Source organism: Camelus dromedarius, chromosome 2 (assembly GCF_036321535.1).
Source record: "Camelus dromedarius isolate mCamDro1 chromosome 2, mCamDro1.pat, whole genome shotgun sequence".
Lineage (NCBI taxonomy): Eukaryota > Metazoa > Chordata > Mammalia > Artiodactyla > Camelidae > Camelus > Camelus dromedarius.
In genome coordinates this window covers 64202364-64214624 of record NC_087437.1, presented here as the reverse complement: position 1 = coordinate 64214624, position 12261 = coordinate 64202364, and the positions used below count along the sequence as shown (strand labels likewise).

The 12261-nt window shown below is 49.7% G+C and overlaps 1 protein-coding gene across 1 annotated transcript in view; it reads right to left on the bottom strand.

Annotated features, from left to right (window-relative positions):
* Positions 1–9821, bottom strand: part of SEMA5B (semaphorin 5B) — a 117803-nt gene extending 107982 nt beyond the window's left edge. The window contains exon 1 of the mRNA XM_031454660.2: positions 9380–9821. The gene's annotated coding sequence lies outside the window, so the exon portion shown is untranslated. The remainder of the gene's footprint in view (positions 1–9379) is intronic.
* Positions 9822–12261: the final 2440 nt, after the last annotated feature.

The window sequence follows — 12261 nt, the reverse complement described above, 5'->3', positions numbered from 1 at the left end:
GAGAAGCACTGCTCTGCAGCATTCAGGAAAGGAAGCGGGAGTCCTCCAGCCTCAGAGCCACATAGAGATAGAGGTACACTGCCAGTTCAGTCGTCTGTCTCTGGGGCAGGAGTTCCCCAACAGCGTCCCAGGCAGCAGGACTGCCAGCTGGTGCTGTTTGACTGGAACCCATCTGGTTGGGAAGATGCAGATTGTGAAAAATCCAGCTTCCTGTACTTTCCACTCTGGAGTCTTCTAGTTCTTTCAGGCTGATGTTCTCTTCTATAGGAAGTCCTGTTTCTTCTGCAGTAAGCCACATGACCCCTGGGGAATTTCTCCCTCTCTAAACAGACGGGCTCCCTTCACTAAGCCTTTTGTGGCTGGATTTCCCAACCCCCTCCTGACACTGGGTGGCCTCCAGTGATCATGCTTGAGTTGGTCAGGGTCCCCTCTAAAATCCATGTCCAGAAATGAGGACATAATGACCAGGGTGGACCCAATTTGGACCCTGCCTCTTAATGCCATTTAAGATGGTATTGTTTTGAGCAATCCCATCACCCTGTCAGCTCCTATGAAGCCTGTGTACAATTAAACCCGTCGGATGTTTCTCTCAGGATCTGCAGCCAAATCAAGTCTTCTCCTACTCCCAGACCCCTCATGAACTTGAGTAATTAATTTCTGCGATCTAAACATGACTTTCCATCTGCCCCTGCTAAATTTCATCTTGTTGGTTTAAACCCAGCATTCCAGTCTGTTGAGATCATTTGGAGTATTTATTCCGTCTTTTATAGGAGCTGCCCATCACAGCCTTGTCATCAACAAATTTGAAAGGCTCGCTTACTCCAGTTTCATCTAAGTCATGGATAAAAATGTGAAGCTTCATTTTTCAGAATTTCACCTGCCACAGACCATCTTCCCTTTTGGAATTCCTAATTATACGATCATACATCCCCAAATCAGACTTCTTAAAGACTAGGGGAGGTCTGTGGGCATGTCATTTCTTTCCTTGGCCATCATTAACACCAGGCTGAAATGGTGTCTCTCATCCAAGCACTGTCACATCACCACCCAGTTCTTGGTCATGGTCAGAATCAAATCAGAAGGACAGCTTGGGTTGCCATTTCTCTACCTTCTGGGTAATGACTATGTTACAGAGGCAAGAATGCAAAAATGTATCCCATTCTCTACTTTAAGCAGTATTTGACATCCAACAGAAGTCAGGCTGCCAGTCCCCCATCATCATTACTATTGCATGCCTCCCTGACAGCTTTATAAGCCACACTGGGAAAGCAGCATCCAAATTCTTCTGACTGGGTGGGGAAGCTATAATAGGGATATGTCATAACGTGGACCTGCTCAGCTGCAAGGCATGCTGGGATCTTTGCAGCTGGTCAGTGAGGAGGCATGAAATGTTTTCTGGAGTTGGGTGTCTGGAGAAAGAAGTGAGGACAGAATCAAGGAAATCAAAAGGAAAAGGGAGCTTTGGTGAATAGCATCCCCACTCTTCTGCATCTGTATGTGAGAACCACCCTTCTGCTGCCTCTGCTTCTGCCAACAAGAAAGCCACAGTATATGCCCACGGGATGCTGGTGGAGAATTTGGGAACAACTTATGGACACCATAAGCCAAGAATGGAGAAAAGCGTATGTCGTGGTTAAGTTTGTAGACTCTGAAGTCAGTCTGGGTTTAAATCCCAGCTCTACTACTTATTAGCTGTGTGACCTTGGGCAAATTGTTTTCTCTCTCAAGGATTCAGTTTCCCCATATAGAAAGTGGAGACAAAAATAACATGTGCATATAAGGCACATGAGGATTAAAAGAGACAAGGCGTATGTAAAGTTTAGCAGACTGTCGGGTACATAGTAACAGCTCAGTAAATAATAGTTGTTATGGGACAATAGCTTGAAGGCAGTGCTGAATGCTGATAGTTCTGGAGCTGGAGGTGTGAAGAGGAAAAGGCTAAAGAGGTGAAAGAAGAAGATGCTGTGGGTTAGGGGCAGCAGAGGCTTGGAACTCACCTGAAAGGTGAGGCAGCAATTTGTGGAACTGACCTGGAGGTGGAACCCAGGCACAAAGCTAGGTCAAGGATTCTGACCTTCAGCTCAGGTAAGGGCAAAGCAGCCAGCTTGACGCCTCAGAGAAGTTCAGTAAAAATAGTCTGTTTTTCTAGTTCTGAATATGAAAATTTTTTCTTGCTCTAGGAAGTCAGTCAAAAGTTGTCTAAATGACCCATGTTAAAAAGAAGCATGCATTTTCCACTTCTAGAAAACTGTTCTGAGGAAATAATCATCAATAGGCACAAAGATTTATATACAAGGATGTTCACTGCAGCATTATTTATAACAGTAAAAAATGGTTTACAACCTACATGGCCAACCCACAGGAGATTCATTAAATAAATTATGATACATCCATGTGATGGAATACCGGGCAGCCACTAAAAAGCCCATTTTAGAAAAATGCTTGAGACATGGGGAAATTATCACAATATGTTATTAAATGAAAAGGGCTGGTTACAAAACAACACAGACAGTACAATCACAATCTTACTACACATGTATCTAGAAAAAAATACGTAAAACTGTTGAATGAATATGCATTACTTTTATAAATGCTGTTTAAGAAAAAAAAATGATCACAAAGAAGTTACACAAGGGAGCTCCCACAATCAGCTTATAATAGAAAGTCATTAAATTCAGAACACAGGGACACAAACAGTAGCTATGATCCGAACGCCAGGAGCTCTAGCTGATGCCTACTAGAAAGGACCTGGTTGTTTTGAAGGGCTGAGGCCAAAGAGATTCTGCACGCCATTGGCATGAGGCCAGGTGGAACCTAGGAAAGATTTAGGTCAGTGGCTGTCAACCATGGCTGCATATTAGGAGCTAAAAAAAAAAAAAACAAAAACCAATGCCAGGCTCCAGCCTCAGGAATTCTGACTCAATTAAGGTCTAGGATGAGGCTGGCCATCTATATGTCTTCAAAGCGCTCCAGATGATTCTAATAAGAACCAGTGAATTAGTGTTGAGTGGGACCAAGCTACTGTTGCCTGTACACAGAGGTCACTTCAGCCTTGCTCTCTAGACTGAGCCCAGCATATGAAGAGAGACTCACTCTGGAAGCAAAAGAGATGCTAAAAGGAAGCAGATGGCCCCAGGGCATCTGGTCTATGCAGGAAAATGACCTTTGGTCTTGGGGACATTCACAGAACTGTTCCTTTGAGCTGGCCTGTTTGGGAGCTTTTGCCATAAGGACACTGCTCTTCATGCAGATTCTTGATGGGGCCCCGGGTTACCAGATGACTCCATAAACTGCAAGTGCAGGTGGCTCTACAAAAGGGAGAAAGGAAGAAAACCAAGGTCCTGGAAAAGCTACAGGGATCTGACCCTGCAGAAGCCAGAACTGGTGGTATTTTCCTCTCTCCCGCTTTTGGGCAGAAACACACCCTGGCCAATAGAGCAACGTGTGAGCCTTGAAGGCAGTCTGCTTCGGGGTGGATGAGATCTCGTGGAAGGCTCCTAGTTTCCCCTGGCACCTTGAGGGAAGAGGAGCAGAAGGAAGAGGCTGCTAGAAACAAGTTTGTATTAAACGATAAGATCTCCCCAGCTTCTCACTACAGGCGTAGAGTTACTTAAGGCACCAAAAGAAGGGAAAGAAGAGTCTGGAGTCAGATGCTTTACACACTGGATCCACCCATCCCTGAATAATTGAGAACCAACTGCAGCTCTTTTGTACTTAAAGCAGGGCTCCTGGGGGGCCTCAAGACAATGACTAGTGCAGTTTGGAGGGAGTTTTTGGCTCAGGTGGATCAGTGGGGTTAGCAAGTAAGGATGGATGTAAGTTGCAACCCAACCAGCCATTTTCCTGAAGCCATCTCCCTTAGGGCAACCTCACTTCAACTCTGGCAGAAGAACAGAGCTGCAGGTCATTCAAAATACTGAATGATCAAACTGTTACACAGCCTTATAATGCATTGCATTTATGTTTATACGTGGATGTATATGAGTATATTTACATACACACATATACCTAATATGTAGCAGATTTACTTTCCAAATGATGTTTGGCTCAGGTGGAGACTAAAAGGACAATCCACTTTCTGAAGATACTGGCAATCAGATGGGTTACCAATAGTGGAGCTAGATGCTGGATGTAACTAGAAGCTGGCCTGAGACAAAACATTCCCTACAAGTAATCCACAAAAAAGGAAATTAACCACTCCTGGAAAATCAAGAAGTGACTGTAATCTCTATTCAAGATGGAGAAGGCTCCCTCATTTCTAACCCAGCCTCCTCCTTTGGGGATTTAAACCTATCTCCTCTAATTTGATCCTCAGGGGATGGCAGAACAGATGGTCACCAGCCATCCTCCAGTACCAGCCCTTCCTATCTCACAAGAGGCCAGAGACAGTCTTGGTTCAAATGCAAAGATATTCTGATAATATTGAGAAGGCTTCAAATTCAAATGAGTTCCAGGTGCAAGTCTGATTAAGTCATCCTTATTAAACACAGATCAATGAGGGCAGTGTCTTGGTGGGACTCAGCACACAGCTTTGCCTTTAAAGCTTTCACGTGCTCAGGGAAAGCCTAGTGGAATCCTTGTCCTCCTGTTTCAAGTCAGAGTGGAGGAGGATGTGAAGTCCAACTGCTGGGAAGTGTGCTCAAGGTCAAATTCTCCCATGCCCAATCACCATCCCTCCCAGGTCCCTGCTTTCCCTACTGTGCCCAGCAGCAAACTGGACTGGAAGCCATCTTTTTTTCCCCCACTCTGGAGGTACCAAGTGTCATCATTTCTCATTGGTGAGCCCCTGACTAATGTCAGGATTAAGTGCATTCTGCAAGGTTTGATTTTCATCTCTCATGCTCACTGAAGCAAAGCACTAAAGCAGAGAAAGAGGAGCAGACACGACAGAGCCACAGGAAGTCTGGCATCCCCTTCCCTTTCAGAACTCTGCTCCCAGCTGGTACTTTCTAGCATTCAAGCTGGTTATAAGGGAAGTTTTTTAGGAAAGAGAGTCTTGGAGGAGATTCCTCCATCTGAGACAGCGAATGGCATAGACAAAGATCCCTTTCCAGATTATCCATCAGAGAGCCATCTCCTCAGCTAAGGCAGACATCACACCAAAAGTCAGAGAGAGGGAAGTTCACAACAGTATAGCAGTATGCCAGTGAAATCCAGATGGTGCCCACACAAGCTGTAAAAGAAGGCCTCAGTTCAGCCTATTCAATGAAACTCTGTTAGTCAAGCCACTTGCTTTGGCTCCGGTCATACACTTAAGACAAGTTAGTTAAGCTTTGTCATAAATTTAGGACCAAATTAGTGATGGCTAGATTCAAATGCAAAGATCTGAATGTGAAGAAAACTCATTTATTAGAGGTAACTATTTTCAGCATGCACGACCACGCACACACACAGTCACTGTTAGTGATCAAGGTGACTGGATGAGGCAAAGAATGATCCCAAGACTCACTGGGGTTCAGACCCCGATGTATAAATAACCAATACTCCCTCCCAACAGTTCAGATTTCAGGTGCCTGGCTTTGCCTCTGTCCACCCCACAGGTACAAGGTACACACTTAGTCCCACTTGATAAGTGAGGAATCAGAGGCATGGAGAGGGGACCCGGCACTGAGGGAACAGCTAAGGTGGTGGAAGCCTAGCCTTCTCAGCCCAAACCCTAGATGCCAAGTCCTTTGGATAACTCCTTATTAGCCATCAGGCCACCCAGATAAACCCACACGGGAAAAAAAACAAACAGTAAATTATATCACAGATGTTGAGGCAATGCTAGTAACTGTGTTCTAGTTATGCTGATTCACATCCATCCAGGGAGATCAGTCAGAGGCATGTCTTGCCTACTGTTGCACCCATAGCTTCTAGCACAGTACCCAGCACATAGTAGGTGCTCGATAAATGATGACCAGGTGAGTTTACTGTCACTGTTGGTCTCATTGATCTTGTATCCAGGCAGTAACAAAGCCAACACTTGAAAACCATGGGGAACATCCAGGTGCTGGGGTTGTGGGTGGCAGGGCATTGGAGCTCAGCCCTGGGTCCTAAGGGCTATATCACAAGGTAACATGCACTTGTAATCAGTGACCTTGTTCTTTGCCTTCTGTATCCATTCTACCACCTCAGTCCTCAATGAAAGTAGTGAATTGTTTGTTTGTATGGTATTGATCTGAATTGCTGTCTCCTTGGTTTTTCCCTGTGGGATACAGGAGGGTGATTAAGAACAGTAGTGCCATGATCAATGTTCAAAAGAATTGGACCTGGCAGCACCTTCTTCCCAAGTGCACACACTCCATCCACCAATCTTCAGCCTTGCCAGGCTGATCCTCTATAAATGTCTGCTGGCCCTCTGCCCCCTTGACAATCAGGAATCAGGCTTTTCTGGATGTTCCTTGGGGGTCCCTGAACATCTTATGTGAGCTCCCAGTTTTTTCTCATCCAACCTCTGCGTAAGGATTTGGGGAAACAAAAAGTCTTGGTTGGACTTTTTTCTTTCTTTCTTTCTTTTTTTTTTTTTTGTAAAAAATGAAACTGGTTTATACTCACTGGGTTGGGTAGGGAGGGGAGATGCAGGAGGAGAGGGGCAGAAGACCTGAGTTCCAGTCCTGGCTCTGAGTCTGGAACGTTGTATCAATGTGAAGTGCTAGATTTGATAACATAAGATGCCTCTCTGACCTCAAGGACTCTTCATCTCACAGCAGAATCCTAGTGCGCCCTTGAGAGTGAGGGTGTGTTGGGGGCCCAGCAGGTCACAGGTAGGACCAGGCTGTGGGATGTTCCAGTCAATCCCCAAAGTACAGGGAGACATAATAACAGATAGATAACATGTACACACAGAGATGAGATCACTTAAAATTATTGTTTCTAGAGCTGCAGAGACCGGGGATCAGACTGCTCAAGGGCTGCATGCTGGCTTTGCTAGGACTGTTTTATTTGGCCAGTTTGACTTGGAATAACCAGTTGTCCTCGGGTCTGCCCCCTGCCATACCTGATCAGCGCATTTGTTACCTGTCTGACCTCTGTAGGCATCTGAGTTTGTAACTTCCCTGACATGATAATCTTGAAGCCCTCTTCCAGCTTTGAGTCTCAGTAAGAAGTAATTCACAGAGGGGCTTTCAAACAAGGGGGGAAGGGTACCCCAAGACAGAAAAGCTCCTGAGATTCCTCTAATCCCAACTGGGAGGTGACAATCCACAGAGCCAGGGTGGACCTCTTGGCTTCTCAACCGGAGAGGCCGGGCTCTAGGGAATTAGAAAGGGAGTCCCTCCCTTCTTCGGTCCCACCCTCCCTATGCAGACAGCTAGTGCAGGGGGCCAGAGTCCCAAGCCCAGCTCTCAGTCCCACCTGAGTCCTCAAGTTCTCTTCAGTCAGTCCAATGCTAAGTCCTTAGTCACCCTTTGGCACCAAGCCCTCCCTGCCTTGTACTGCCTGCATTTTTCTATTCATGTTTTTCCTGCCCAAACACACACACACACAAGTCTCAGGATCAAGTTGGTGAATTTAGCAGCCTCTCTGGGTGTGGATTCATGCCTGTACCTCTTTGCATCTACCAGCACCTAGCATGGTACACTGCACACAGTAGATGCTTTAAAAGTGTTTGATGTCCACAGTGATGTTAATGCTGGCTCTTGTCATTTCTGGAGAAGGAAGACCCTGGCTTGACTTCCTCTCACCCTATGGGTGCCTGAGCAGCAAATTCTCTCTCTGTCTCTTTGATATTTTATCCTCCTTCCTCCAAGGTTGGGAATCTATATTTAGGGCAGGGTTCTGGAGAGTTTTTCCAAGCTGCTTCTTCATCTGCCCCCCTTTTCCTAGTTGTGAGGTCCAGTTCTCAGGCTCAAGTTCCCCTCTTCCCCTTCCTCAAGGTCACCTATCCTGGTTCTGATAAAGGTGAGAGGCCTCTTTTGAATGTCAAGAAGAACGGTGGGGTGGGGGAGTAAATGAGGCGAAGGAATGGAAGAGAATAGACTAAAAGATGAGGGAAAGTGTGGTTGGGGAGGACCGAGAGGGCCTGGAGAGACGCGCTGCTGCAGAAAGAGCCCAACGAGGCCAAAGTGGTGGGGATAGGAGGGGAAGCGGAGGTGCCTGAGAAATGTGGAAGGAGATTGGATTCGCCAGAGAAGGTAGGATAGCGGTGGGTCTAGACACAGGCAAGCTTCCAACCTCCCAATCCCAGTTCCTTTGGCTCAGCCCGGAAGAGCGCATCCCGAAAGGGCAGCCCTTCCCCACTCGGGCTGCTCTCATCCCTACCGCGGAAAGCCTGGATAGGATCATAGGGGTGGGGGCAGAGTCGGGAGGTTACCTCTCCCCAACCAAACTCGGCGCCCACTGCAGCCCAGCGAGGCTAGGCGGGAGGAAGAACCCAAGGACCGAGCACAGGGAGAAGGAGAGGAGACAAGAAGGGCGCTTCAGGTGGCTCATCCTCGTTGTTTAAAGTTTGCGGCAGGCAAAGGAGCCGGCTCTGTCCTCCCTCCGCCGCCCGGAGCTCCGCTCGGCCCGGTCCCCCTAGCCTCGCCATCATCCTCTGCCGGTCCTACGCCCACTTCCCTCTCGGCTCCCTCCCGGCTCGAGTCCCCATCCCCTCTTCTGTCTCCATCTCTCCCAGTGCCCAAGCGCCCCCTGCTCCCTCCCTCCTAGCTGGATCTCCCGCAAGACGTGAGCGGAAAGTGAATGGGCAGCCTCAACCACAAAGACAAATTACCATGAGAAAAATAAATCAGGAAATCGCGTCCCTCGTTCCCGCCGCCGCACCCCTCTCCGCCTGCTCAGGCGGGAGCGCCGGGCTCTGGGACCGCTGCGTCTAGGCGTCTACGGCCTGGCGGAGCAGAGTTTGGGCTCCGCGAGGCCCTGCCAGGGCAGGGGGTCAGAGAAGAATCCAGCAGTGGCCCCGCTGGCGGCGGCGGAGCGGAGACGTCCCCCGAGCGAGAGATTTCACACTCCCGGCGGGCCACGCGTTCCCACGCGCCTAGCCGCCCGCACTCTCCCTCCACCGGGTTCACTCGTCCACCCTCTCGGAGCCTCCATCTCGGCACCAGTCTCGGAGCCTCAGCCCCGCTCTCTCTCAGCCTTTCTTATGTCCGTTCCCTCCTCTAGGCCCGGCCCCCGGCCCCCAGACGCGCCGACCGCAGCGGGGCCAGGGCCCCGTGCAGCATGGACCCAGAGCCAGCGGGCGGCGGGAACGCAGCAGCACGGAGGGCACCCAAGCCGAGATGGTAGCGTGTGGCGCGGAACCCGGGGACCTCTTCCCCTCCGCCCACAGCCTCCGCCACCTGGTTCCAACTTGCCAGCGCCCCCGGGCCCCAATCCTTCTCCCCACCCGAGTTGCTGAAGTTTGTAACTTGCGGCCCCAGCCCGCTCAGGGGAAGCGTCCGGGGCTCCCGGGACTCACCTCCGGGCTGCGGGCGCAGGTGCCCAGTTCTAGGCGTCTCCTGGCTCCCGGCGGCGAGGGGCGGCGGAGGCGAACCAGGAGGGCTGGCGGCCCGTCTGGGAATGGGGCGGCCGCGCAGGAACGGCCCCTGGCCCTCACTCGGCGCTCCAGTGCAGCCGCGAATCGTTCCGGCGCCCGCCACGCTGGGTTCCGCCAGCAGCCACCGGACGCGCAGCAGACCCGCCCGGCTCCACGGAGCGGGGCTCAGGCGACAGCCCCCGCGCTCTAACTAGCTCCCGACGCGGCGCGCGGGTGAGAGCAGGGAGGAGGAGACCGAGGGAGCCGGAGGGAGGGAGAGGTGGTGGGGGAGGAGTTGGAAGCGAGGGGACAGAGGGAGGGGAGCAGGAGCAAAAAGGAGGAGGGGGCTAGAGAGGACCTGCCGCGGCGGGCGCGCCACCCGCCAGCCCCGTGGCGCGCGGAGGGGCGCGAGGGGGCGCCCTGCACCTCCGCGTCCCTGGGCTCGGCCCGACTCCCGCTCCGGCCTGCCAAGTGTGTTTACCCGGAGGGTGGGCCAAAGTCCCGCTCCGCAGTCGGCGTTCGAGAAGCGAGACCCAGGTTACCTTTAGCCACATCCTGCCTTACGGTCCTCGATAAGCCCCGACTCGAACCCGACCTCACCCTGGGGTGTCGGCTTACCAGAACCCTGCCCACTCCAACCCTCGGGGCCTGAGGAAATCCTCCCTTCCCCTCGGCTCTCCAATTTCCCAGCCTTATTAGCTAGAGAGGATCTTCCTGCCTGTGGATTTGAAGCGGGAAAGAACCGCGTACAAAACAGGGGAAATCTGGTGTAAATTGCAGTCGAAGGGAGTGAGGCGAGGCTGCTGGGCTGGACTGGAAAGCCAGAATTGGCCGGATAAGGGTTAATTTTACAAGCTGCACGTCCTTGAGTGAACCTCTCCAAGCCTCAGTTTCCTCAGCTGGAGACTAGGTTTGGTGATTTTGATACCTTCGCTACAGAGCCGAGCGACTTGAGTAGGGACTATGGTGAGTAAGATAACATCAGGAACATCGGGAGGGCATCCAGGGGATTAGCGATCCCGGGAGGCGGCGGAGTGCTCTCGGCTGAGGGGGGAAGGTTTAGCGCGACCACACCGAACAAGGCTGAATTGTTGACAAGTTTAAGTATCTAGCGTTTCTGACGGCTAGAAAACCAGAGGGAAAGACAGGGGGCAAGCTTCGAATCCTATCTGCCGGGCTGCAAGAGGGACGGGAAGGGAGCCCTCTGCTGAACAAAGAAAGGTATAAAAAAAAAAAAAAAAAAAGAAAGAAAGAAAAAAGAAAAAAAAAAAAAAAGGTGACCTAAGAAAAGAAAACGAAAGAATGAAGGATAAAGACAAAGGACCTGAAAAATTAAACCAGGAGAAATGTGATTATAAGAGATAGCCAAAGAGAACTGTGAAATAAAAATAGATAAATTGGAAGAAGGAAAATATTAGAAGACTTTTTAGAATATGCCAGAAATTGAAAAATTGGAAGCATTTTACATAACAAAATTCTAGGCAAAGGAAATCCCAGTAAAGCAGAGGAATGGAGACAGTAAGAGCCCCAGAGAATCACCCTCCTGCCCATGTCCACACACACGCCACTGAACCAAGTAAGAAGCAATGCGGCCAGGATGACGGGAAAGAAAAAATGAAAGAATCCGAGAAGGGAGTTTATGAGATGCTGAAAGGGGAAACAGTGCACAGTCTCAGAAATAATTTCTAGGGCGACAGGAATGCTGAAACTCATAATGTGCAGAATGGAGAGGAACTTGGAAAGGGAAGACACACTGGACAAGAGGATAGAGATGCAGACAAGAGGAAAAAGGGTATGTCCAGAGGAAATGGGTATGTCCAGGCATACCAATCTAGTAGCCCATCCATTTAATTAGAGATAAAAACCAGGTTAGAAAAGGTAATGCAGGGCATCGAATCCAAACCTATCATTTTACAGACAAGGACAATGAGATCTAGAGGAGAAGCAATTGTCCCAGAGCTGCAGGCTGAGGTGGGGGCAGGTCTCCTGCCTCCCCAGTCTGGGACCCTTCCACAGCTCAGTGCTGCCACCTCACCCCCATTCCCATTCCATACAGAGCTGTGGGGGCTGTTTTTGTTATTGCATAAATATAAATATAGACACCTTTTATTTAACACAAAAGTATGAAAATATTCCATATATTGCAGGGAAAAGGGATGAGCAGGAGAGTTTCCCCTTTGTCTGGTTGGGAGGGTAGACAAAGTGCCTTCTTAGTAGTTCTGTTGGGAGCAACTCTCTCTTGAAAGGCAATAAACATCTTCTCCATCCTTCACCATATTCTCTTCCTCCCCCTCTCTTTTTCCACCATGTTTTTTCTTTATTCCCTTCCCACCATCACTTCATGCCCCTTCCTGGCTCTCCCCCTCCACATTATGAGTTAATGTGGTGGTGGGGGGTCAGTGCAGGAAGAGAAGAGGGGAGACCCCAGACTGGGGACATAGGCCAGGAACGCTTCCTTTTCAGGGGAAGCAGGAGCCAAGAAGGGGAGACACCCAAGGAGACACAGACAGGAGCAGAGATGCTAAGGATGTTGGGCTAATTAAACCTAATTGCGACCTCCAGTACTGTATTGATTAACAGTGATTACTCAAGAGCTCTCAATACAAAGGAGCTTCAGAGGTCCAAACCTCAGGAAGGGGTAGTTGCTTTACTAGCCTGGCTTGCCACCCGCTTCAGGCGTCCCCAGAGTTTGGCAAACTCAGCCTGGTTAGACTCTCTGAATTATTTACTAGAAACGAAACCTGGAGTGTTGACCTCATCACCACAGTATCACCACCACCTTCTGTCACCTTCCTTAAACCTTTGCAATAACCTGTACAATAATT